General features: G+C 37.9%; 1 non-coding gene across 1 annotated transcript; it reads right to left on the reverse strand.

Moving 5' to 3' along the window:
- Positions 1-11,315: 11,315 nt before the first annotated feature.
- On the reverse strand, positions 11,316-11,389 carry TRNAI-UAU (transfer RNA isoleucine (anticodon UAU)). Its single transcript has one exon. It is a non-coding gene; the product is annotated as a tRNA-Ile (tRNA).
- Positions 11,390-11,885: the final 496 nt, after the last annotated feature.

An 11,885-nucleotide genomic window follows, 5' to 3' on the forward strand; every position in this document is an offset into this window, starting at 1 on the left:
GCCTATTTTTGACACTGCTGTCTATGTTGACGGACGAATCCTTCTCCCTCTCACGCTCCTTGCGTTTTCTTTACCGCTTTTTGCATTTAATTTAATTTTTATTGCATTTTTATTGTGATATTTGGACATTAAAATTAAACAAATTAAAATTAATTAATATTTCCTAAGCGAGGAGCTTAATCTGGAGTTAAGAAGCGGTCGTCGATTAAATCAGGTATGTAAACAAAACTCTGCCTATTTAATTTTAGCACTTCATGCATATTTCTCTTCTACTCTTAATAATTCTACAATTGCATAAATGCATCCACGTCATTATTTTTGGTAAATAAACTGCCTTAATTAATTTGATTAAGCTTAAATGCCCGGTTAATCAATAATCGTAGTATTAAAGTTTAAATCCGACAATATTGGCTAAAAGAGCCTAGTTAATTAATAACTACGGTTCAATTGCCTTATTTCGAATAAATCTGGTTTAAGTCCAATTAATCAATAATTGTGGCTAAAAGCCTTAATCGATCACGTTTCGACAATAAATTGTGATTAAGCTCGAACGCCCGATTAATTGATAATCGTGGCATTAAAGCCTAAATCGCACATTTTTGGCAAACTAATTGCCTAAAACAACACATTTTGGCCAAAGGCCTTAAAATCAACCATTTTGGCGACAATCGCCTAAATCGCACATTTTTGGCAAACTTATTGCCTAAAACAACACATTTTGGCCAAAGGCCTTAAAATCAACCATTTTGGCGACAATCGCCTAAATCGCACATTTTGGCAACAATTGCCTAAATCAAATCATTTTGGCTAAAAGCCATTAAAATCAACATTTTTGGCAACATGCCTAAAAATCAATCAATCTTTGGCGAAATGCCTAAACACTCATGCACAAAGCATACACACAAAATGCACAAAGCATACATACACTCATGCACAAAGCATACACACTCATGCACAAAGCATATACACACTCATGCACAAAGCATACACACTCATGCATTAAGCATACCCATTCAAAGCCCTTCAAAGAAGGCCTATCGAACTACGTTGACTTTGATCTTCCATTCAAACGGAAGTACGTAGGCACGTTCGGGATTTAACCCCGAGCGGCAAGTCGAAATCACTCAAACATTTCATTAATCCATCATTCACCTTGCAAAGCATTCATCCATCGGTTAGTTCGTCAGCATGACATAGTCTCGGGATCCACCTCGGGTTCGTAGATTGTGCCTTAATCATTGGGATAATTAATCTAGTAACTAGGTTAATTAAAAATGGAGTCACTTAGGATTTTTTCCTAGTTTACCCTAAAATAATTAAACAAGGTGGCGACTCACACACATCACGTGTATTTCTTCTCATTCATCATATGCATCACATGCTTATGACATTTGGGGAAGGGGTTCACAGTTTGGCGACTCTGCTGGGGAATTATGTAATCATTTTGCATAAAGCGGACTACGATTGTTGTGTAAACTAACCCGCCCTTCTTTAGGGTATTATTTTACAATGCTTTGTTTTGCAGGGTATCCTAGCACAAATCAAGTGTTCTTTCTTTAAGAATACTTGATGAGGAAATTTGAACTTAATTGAAAAATTTAATTAAGACATTAAAACTTGTTGATTTATTTGCATGATTGAGAATCTTTTTCTCCATTGCATAAAAAATGAATTTCAAATGAATTTCTTCTCTCTCTGTTCAAACTTCTGCGTCTGGATAGCAAGTAGCGCTGATCGGCAGGTCTCTTTGATTATGTCGATGGACAGCCAAAGCGTCCTCCCTGTTACCGCAAACCGTCCCTAATCCTTTTGGGGGTGGCCCATGAGTATGCGTACCGTTGGACCCACGCGAAACTCTTTGTTTCACATGTGGTTAGGTATATCCTTACTCAAGGTTCAAGGGTCCCTTAATAAGCCAATTCTCTATTTGTGTCATAGCCTATAGAACCTATCCTTTAGGACTGTATGCACCCGATGATGCTGAATCATTCCATTAAAAATGAATTATGTTGTGATGTTGTACGCATTCACGCATTCATCCCATACTTCACAAAAAAAAAGAGGGTCTGGAAAATGATTAAAAAAAAAAGACTCTTACAAAAAAAAAACATTCCATTTCAAAGCTGAAAAATCACGTTTTGGTCCCTGAGACCTAAAAACAATTACTTTTTGGTCCCTGAGACCTGAAAATTCACATTTTGGTCCCTAAGACCTGAAAACTTACATTTTGGTCCCTAAGACCTGGAAAATCACATTTTGGTCCAAAAATGCCCACTTTGGCCACAAAGGCCCAAAAATTCCCAATTTGGCCCATAAGACCCAAAAATTTCAAATTTGGCCCATAAGGCCCAAAAATTCCCAATTTGGCCCCAAAGGCCCAAAAAATTCACAATTTGGCCTAAGGCCCAAACATTCACAATTTGGCCACTAAGGCCCAAAACTTCACAATTTGGCCACAGAGGCCCGAAAATTCACAATTTGGCCACTAAGGCCCAAAAACTCACATTTTGGCCTCTAAGGCCCAAAAAATCTCGATTTGGCCCTAAAGGCCCGAAAATTCTCATTTGGCCCATAAGGCCCGAAAATTCATAATTTGGCCACTAAGGCCCAAAAACTCACATTTTGGCCTCTAAGGCCCAAAAAATCTCGATTTGGCCCTAAAGGCCCGAAAATTCTCATTTGGCCCATAAGGCCCAAAAATTCACGATTTGGCCACTAAGGCCCAAAAACTCACATGTTGGCCCATAAGGCCCAAAAATTCACAATTTGGCCACTAAGGCCCAAAAACTCACATGTTGGCCTCAAAGGCCCAAAAATTCACATTTTGGCCCCTAAGGCCCAAAAAAAAAAAATTCTTTGAGAACCTGGGGCCTTTCGAAAAGTCGAGGTGTCCAACCCTAAGCACTCTACCTTACATATCACATCCCATTGGGTCCTATCCTAGGTGTCCTAGCCTACCAACACTACCCTACATTGTTTGGTCATACCACCCCACATCACAAGGGTCAAGTCCAAATACCTTACCCTTACACTACCCTATCTCATACTATCTCACATCCCCTATGAAAACACCTTATATAGGATAGTCTAATCATTTTGACTATGTCCTTTCACAGGTACCCCTCCAAAGACCATCTGCACCCGAAACGCCAACTGAGCTCTCACCCACAAGACCAATTTCGCCAACCGCACCAATGGCATCACTCACCGACATCCAGAACCTCATTGAACAACTGGAAGCCAGAATGGAGGCTAGAATGAATGAGGCATTGGCTGCCCAGAGGACTGCCCTAATAGCTGAACTAGGTAGTGGTAATGGAAATGGGGCTTCAGCTGGGGGAAGTGGACTTGCTACCTCCAATCAGGGTCCTGCTGCTGAACCGACAAACCCTGCCCTTAACCTAGATGACATGCCCTCCATAACTGCTTCTGAGCTGGAAGCTCAGAAAATGAGAGAAAAATTGGAACTGTTGGAAAGGTCTATTACTGCCCTCAAGACACACAAGGAAGTGGTGGACATGGACTCCTTGTCCTTGTTCCCCGAAGCAAGACTGCCAACTAAGTTCAAGATGCCCAACATGGACAAGTTTGATGGAACCACTTGTCCCAAAACACACCTGAAAATGTATGTGGGTGCCCTCAACCCCTTTGGCCTGAACAGCGAGCTCCTTGCTCAGTTGTTTCAGCAATCTTTGACTGGTGCTGCATTAAGATGGTTTGTAAGCTTGGATCATTCCAAAATGAAGAATTGGGAGGACATATGCAATGCTTTCAACACGCAGTATCATTATAATATCGAAGTGGATGTTACCCGAAGGGAGCTGGAAACCACTAAACAAAAGAACAATGAGCCCTTCTCCTCATTCCTTTCGAGGTGGAGAGCCAAAGCTGCTCAAATGATCAACCGACCCTCTGAACAGGAACAAGTTGACATAATAATCAAGAATTTACTGCCTATCTACCAGTCACAGCTTCAAACACAGTACTTGCCTACGTTCCAATCGCTCATTGCGACTGCAACTAAGGTGGAAGACTTAATCCAGTTGGGTCGGCTCAAAGAAGACTCATACAAGAAGCAGAATCATGCTGGGTCTAGTGAGACAAATGAAATAGCCAGTATAATCCCCACGAATCCTTTACGTGTTGGGAATTTGGGAAACAATCAGCCAAGGAGGCAATATACTGATCTTGGCATGCCAATCCTTTTGGTATTCCGAGAAGCAATGAAAGCAAATTTACTGAAGCCCTTAGAAGCAAGGCCATTACCAAACCCCCTGCCCCGGAATTTCAAAGCCAATGAATACTGTGAGTACCATCAAGGACATGGGCATAAGACCGAATCATGCTGGACTTTGAAAAACCGTCTACAAGACCTGGTTGACAATGGGTCTATCATCCCCAAGAGCAAGCTGAATAACAACCAATCCCTTGCCTAACCATGGGATTAATGCAAAAAAAAATTGCTGAACAAGAATCTTTCGATCCTTTCGAACTTTTCTTAGAAATGAATGAAGTTTGTGTCTGAGAAGATTGAGATCAAACCTCCAAAAGAACAAAGGAATTGTTCAAAACCAACAACAACCTGTCTGATCGATTTAAGCATCGAGAAGAACAAAGTCACTACAGTCAATTCAATCCTAGTCCATCACAATCCACCTAGAGTCTATCTTTTAAGGTCTAGTTTTCTCTTTTCATTTTCATTTCCATTCAAGTTTTCATTCAATTTAAATTTGTAAATCTAAGTGTCTTCTGTACGCAAAATTTTGTCTTATCAATAAAAAGGGATCAGTTTACGTTCCAATCATGTTTATACTCTTTCCATATCCTTTCCTGTGAAAGCAAAAAAAAAAATCAAAAAAAAATAATAATAAAAAATTGAAAAAAAATGATGACAAAAAAAAAAAAGATAATAAAAATTGGCAAAGAAAAATGCATTCATCCATTCATTTGCTCTGCATCAATCAAAGCTGGGGGCATCTTAAGAAGCACCATCAAAGGGGAAGTTTTGAAGGGTAATCATGGAAAGGATCCAGCAAAGGGTACGCAAGACTTCAAACAGTACCGAGACAAAGCCGATTGAAGGAGTTAGGGCCAGAATGGTTTCTCCGAAAACCCAAGGATGGAAGATGCTCCGATAGAGAGTGTCTGAATTTTGAGCTTAAAAGCAACAGAATAAAGAAGTTATGCTTGGAATTGGGTTGGGTCTGCACGAAGTCGCAATGCTATCCATACACTACTCAAGTCATCTCAGAATCAAGTTGCCTCGAAATTCTTTATGGAGAGGCTGCTTCTAAGTAAGCAAAAGGAAAAACGGGACAAAAGGAACCCCTGGTCAAAAGGAAGCAAACAAAGCAAAAAGAAAAAAATGGGTCAAAAGGAACTTCTGCACAAAAGAAAGAAATCAAAGCTACAGGAAATCAAGTTGTCAAGAATGGGTCAACTACAAACTCTCCGACAAATTCAAGCCCATCAAGGGTAGAGGACAAATCATTTCAGCCATAAGGACAAAGGCCAAGCGACTGCTCACATTTTGAAAAAGCAAGTTAAAAGAATCAGTCATTTCCACAAATTGGATGACAACAAACACCTTGAAAATCAAACGCCAAGCATGGCACAAATACAAGTGTCCTTAATAAACAAGGACCATTTCTCAAAACAAGGAAAAGGAAGAGTCTCCTCAAAATTCCTTATGGAGAGGAGAACCATTGAGGAAATAAGTTTCAAATTCAGAGGAAGATAAAGTTCAAGAAAAGGAATCAAATTAACCTCAAGAATTCAAACATGGCGAAGCCACAAAAGCATAAAAGCTTCTTCGACACTCAAGCCACTCAAGTTACCACCACAATGTGGGTATTCAAAACTCTTTGTGATGAATACAAGTCATATTTCAGTCAACCAGTGGTAAAACCACTACAACAACAAAATCAGATTCGCCTAGGGTCATCACTACCATACGAGCTCGAGTCAATAAGTTGATTCAACATCATCAAGCCGGGAAGGAATCCCGTGAAGAAATCAAGTCAGAAATGAACTCTGCATCAACATCAAGTCGGGAAGGGAATCCTGCAAAGACATCAAGCCGGGAAGGAATCCCGCGAAGACATCAAGCCGGGAAGGAATCTTGCGAAGAAATCAAAACAGAAATGAATTCTGCATCAACATCCAGCCGGGAAGGACTCCCGCAAAGACATCAAGCCGGGAAGGAATCCTGAAGAAATCAAATTGGAAATGAATTCCACAATCAACATTAAGTCGGAATTGAATTTTGCCCCAACAGCAAGTCATTCCGCACCAAGTCGGAAATAAATTCCGCACCAAGACGGAAAGGAATTTCGCACTAACATCAAGTCGGAGATGAATTCCGCACCAGCCGAGCACGAAGTTCGCATCCCAGAAGGAACTACGAAAGACCTGATTCTCCCCATCCCCCGAAGAGTTCTTGGAGATACGTAGGCAGCCACAAAGGCGCGGTCACAAACATAAGTTTGCATCATAAAAAGCATTTTCTGTTTGCCAATATAAAAAATATATAAAAAAATATATATATATATAAAAAAAAAGAGAAGAAAAGAAAAATAAAAGCTGGAGTTGAAAACCCGAAAGGGCGGCTTCAGGCAAGAATTGAGCCCGCTAGGCTGAAAACCCGAAAGGGCGGTCTAGGCAAAAGTTAGGGCAAAGAGCCTGCTAGAGTCGAAGACCCGAAAGGGCGGCTACTAGGTAAAAAAAAAAAAAAAAAAAAAAAAAAAAAAAAAAGAAGTGCTTTCATGAATTCTCTTAGAGAGTCCATTTTTGTAGGATGAACACTAAGTTCCTTCGAGTCAAAATTCACTACAAGAAAAATTTGAGTCTCTAAATCGAGTCTCTAAAATCAAGTCTCCATCACCAGTGGTCATTCCACAAGGAGTCACAAAAAATTGAGTCATTCTCAAAAGTTCATCTTGAAAGCGTCACTCTTTGAGTCATTCCTCGAAAAAAAAAAAAGAGGAAAATGTCAATCCCCGGGGTTTCCAAAACAACCCTAAAAATGTCAAACATAATCGTTGAGAGGTAATTCTTTAACACCTCGTCTCCACTCGGACCATCGTTTCTTCGATCCTTTCAGACGAGCGATGTCATCAACATTGTCTGTTTCCTCGAGTCATATAAGTGGCTTTGTTCTCTTTGATTCCTCAATCAATTGGACAAGTACAACACCAATGTTTTGAAGTATTCCATGGTCAGCACCATTCTGGGGGCAAGAAGTGATAAGAACCTTCACCATTCTCCCATCACAGAAGTAATCACGGAATTTCTAGTCTTTCATTAAGAAGAAATTCTATTTCAGCTAATAAAGGCATCAAACAGGGGGCGAAATCCTCCAGGTCGGATTCAGGGGCAAGTGTTAACATACACAACCCAGGGTGAAACCCAACTATCGTCGACCTCTTTTTACATAAAACCTAGGGTGAAACCCTAACCAATAGCCAACCATTCTTCATCCAAAACCAAGCCATTTGATCATTTCGACTTTAGGTGGACCCTTGGTTCTCAAAGAAAAAAAAAAAAAAAAACACAAAAATAAAACAAATCTCTTTTCGAGCCCTCTAAGAGGCAAAACATCTTTTCAAGTCCTCTAAGAGGCAAAATTTCTTTTTAACTCCTCAAAGAGGCTAAAACATCTTTAAGTTGCAAATATAATTCCATGCATTTGATCATTTCAAAAAAAAAAAAAATAATAATAATAATAATAATAAAATAAAAATCACATTCGGCCGTAGAGGCCCAACAATCACAATCAGGCCCCAGAGGCCCGAAGAATCACAATCAGGCCACAGAGGCCCGAAAATTCACATTCAGGCCCCAGAGGCCCGAAGAATCACATTCAGGCAAAAGTGGCCCGAAAAATCACATTCAGGCCAAAGTGGCCCGAAAAATCACATTCAGGCCCTAGAGGCCCGAAAAATCACAATCAGGCCCCAGAGGCCCGAAAAATCACAATCCAAGCCACAGAGGCCCGAAAAATCACATTCAGGCCACAGAGGCCCGAAAAATCACATTCAGGCCACAGAGGCCCGAAAAATCACATTCGGCCGCAGAGGCCTGAAAATTCACAATTCGGCCTAAGGTCCGAAATTCAAAACTCGGCCTAGGGTCCGAAAATTCACAACTCAGCCTAAGGCCCCACAATCCCAATTTGGCCTAAGGTCCGATTTTCGCCTACAAAATTTGCGTTTCAGACAACCACCGACTCCCATAAATCATTTTTATGGTCGACGGTGGGGGGCAACTGTGAATACCCAAATTTTGAGGCTTAGAAAGCCTGTTTTCCCGGACTGCAAACAGTCCGGCTGGACCGGAGGCTATTTCGGAAGTTCACCGAAAATATGTCAATATGGTACTTAAAACGTCCGGAATATCGCGAGGATCGCGGAACAGGTCCCGGAATATTTTTCGGAGGTCCGAAACTCCCACAAAGGCCCCCGGAGCGAGGCACGGTGCCGGCCACGGCGGCGCCTTAATCATTGGGATAATTAATCTAGTAACTAGGTTAATTAAAAATGGAGTCACTTAGGGTTTTTTCCTAGTTTACCCTAAAATAATTAAACAAGGTGGCGACTCACACACATCATTGGGATAATTAATCTAGTAACTAGGTTAATTAAAAATGGAGTCACTTAGGGTTTTTTCCTAGTTTACCCTAAAATAATTAAACAAGGTGGCGACTCACACACATCACGTGTATTTCTTCTCATTCATCATATGCATCACATGCTTATGACATTTGGGGAAGGGGTTCACAGTCCCGACGAGGCTCGAACTCACAATCTTCGTCTCATAAGACCAATGCTCTAACCAACTAAGTTACGGGACCTCAAATATTAATAAAATAATAAATTTTTGAAGGTAAAAAAGCAAATACTTTTGAATAACAAACCTTTTAATCTAAAAAACATTGTTGTAGAAAAAAATGAATATTTCTACATAACTTCCAATCAATGCTATAAATGAACTTATGTTGTCCCAACAGCTCTAACCAATTCAACTATGGAAACTCACATATTGGTAACATAATAAATATTTGAAGATAAAAAAGTAAATATTTTTGAATAACAAACCCTTTATCTCAAAATTGTTGTAGATAAAAAAACAAATATTACTAAATACCTTCCAAACTATGTCATGAATAAACTTGTTTAATCTCGGTGAGGCTCGAACCCACAACCCTTCACCTCATAAAAGCCACACTTTAACCAATTGAGCTACGAGACCTCAAACATTAGTGATAAAATACATATTTGAAGATAAACAAGCAAATACTTTTGAATAACAAACTTTATAATCCCAAAAATATTATTGTAAAAAATATATATTTTTCTAAATAAATCAATGTTATAACTAAACTTATTTGGTCGGGGCTCAAATTCGTGACCTTCGGCTTATAAAATTAATGCTCTAACCAACTAAGCTACAGGACTCTAAACATTAATACTTGTGACCTTCGATTCATAAGACCAACGCTCTAACCAACCGAGCTCAAGAAATTAAATATTTTTACAATAACTTCCAAAGAATGTCATGAATAAACTTATTTGGTTTCGGCGAAGCTCGAACCTGTAACCTTCGTCTCATAAGACAAAGGCTCTAACCAACTAAGTTAGGGATCTCAAATATTGATGATACAATAAATATCTGAGGATAAACAAGCAAATATTTTTGAATAACAAACTTTTTAATCTCAAAATTATTGCAAATAAAAAAAATATTTCAAAATAGCTTAGAACAATGTCATCTATAAACTTATTTGGTCCCTACAGGGCTTGAACCCACAACCTTCGACTCATAAGAGTCACACTCTAACCAACTGAGCTACGAGACCTCAAACATTAATAATATAATACATATTTGAAAATAAATAATAAAATACTTTTGAATAACAAACTTTTTTATCTAAAAAACATTGTTGTAGAAAAAAAAACTAATATTTCTACATAACTTTTAGGCATTTGTTATTAGTATACTAATTTAGCCCCGGCAGAGCTCAAACCCATGACCATTGGCTCATAAGATAATGCTCTAACCAATTGAGCTGCGGGAACTCAAATATTGGTAACATAATAAATATTTGAAGATAAATAAGTAAATATTTTGAATAATAAACCTTTTATCTCAAAATTGTTGTAGATAAAAAAATAAATATTACTAAATATTTTCCAAACAATGTCATAAATAAACTTATTTGGTCTAGGTGAGGATCGAACCAGCGACCCTTCAGCTTGTATAAGCCACACTCTAACTACCTGAGCTATAGGACCTTAAATATTAGTAGTACAATAAATATTTGAAGATAAACAAGCAAATACTTTTGAATAACAAACTTTTTAATCTCAAAAACATTGTTGTAGGAAAAAAATAAATTTTTCTAAATAAATTTCAATAAATGTTATAACTGAACTTATTTGCTCTCGACGGGGCTCGAACCCACAACCTTCATCTCATAAAACTAAAGCTCTAACCAACTAAGTTAGACGATCTCAAATATTAATGACACAATAAATATCTAAAGATAAACAAGCAAATATTTTTGAATAACAAACTTTTTAATCTCAAAATTATTACAGATAAAAAGACAAATATTTCAAAATAGCTTAGAGCAATGTCATGAATAAACTTATTTGGTTTTGGCAAGGCTTGAACTCGCAACATCTGACTCATAAGAGCCACGCTCTAACCAACTGAGCTACAGGATCTCAAACATTAATAGTATAATAAATATTTGAAAGTAAATAAGCAAATACTTTTGAATAAGAAACTTTTTAATCTCAAAAACATTGTTGTTGAAAAAAAAAAAAACAAATATTTCTACATAACTTTTAGGCATTTCTTATTAGTACACTAATTTGGCCCCGGCAGGGCTCAAACCCATGACCTTCGGCTCATAAGATCAATGCTCTAATCAATTGAGCTGCGGGAACTCAAATATTGGTAACATAATAAATATTTGAAGATAAATAAGTAAATATTTTGAATAACAAACCTTTTTTCTCAAAATTGTTGTAGATAAAAAAAGACAAATATTACTAAATACCTTCTAAACAATGTCATAAATAAACTTATTTGGTCCGGGTGAGGACCGAACCCCCAACCCTTCAGCTCATAAAAGCCACGCTCTAACTAACTGAGCTACAGGACCTCAAACATTAGTAGTACAATAAATATTTGAAGATAAACAAGTAGATACTTTTGAATAACAAACTTTTTAATTCCAAAAACATTGTTGTAGGAAAAAAATAAAATTTTCTAAATCAATTTCATTCAATGTTATAATTGAACTTATCTGGTCTCGGCGGGGCTCAAACCCGCGACCTTCGGCTCATAAGACCAATGCTCTAACTAACTGAGCTACAGGACCCTAAACATTATTATTTGCGACCTTCAATTCATAAGCCCAACGCTCTAACCAATAAAGCTAAAAAAATAAATATTTTTACAATAACTTCCAAACAATGTCATAAATAGACTATTTGGTTCCAGCGAAGCTTGAACCCGCGACAATTGTTTGATAAGACCAAGGCTCTAACCAACTGAGTTAGGGATCTCAAATACTAATGACACAATAAATATCTGAAGATAAATAAACGAATATTTTTGAATAACAAACTTTTTAATCTCAAAATTATTGCAGATAAAAAATCAAATATTTCAAAATAGCTTCTAAACGATGTCATAAATAAAATTATTTGGTCCCAGCAAAGATTGAACCCGCGACCTTCGGCTCATAAGAGCCACGCTCTAACCATCTGAGTTACGGGACCTCAAACACTAATAATATATTAAATATTTGAAGGTAAATAATCAAGTACTTATGAATAACAAACTTTTTAATCTCAAAAACATTGTTGTATAAA

The sequence above is a fragment of the Jatropha curcas genome, chromosome 8 (assembly GCF_041381405.1).
Source record: "Jatropha curcas cultivar XTBG-Jc1 chromosome 8, XTBG_Jcur_1.0, whole genome shotgun sequence".
NCBI classification, from domain to species: domain Eukaryota; kingdom Viridiplantae; phylum Streptophyta; class Magnoliopsida; order Malpighiales; family Euphorbiaceae; genus Jatropha; species Jatropha curcas.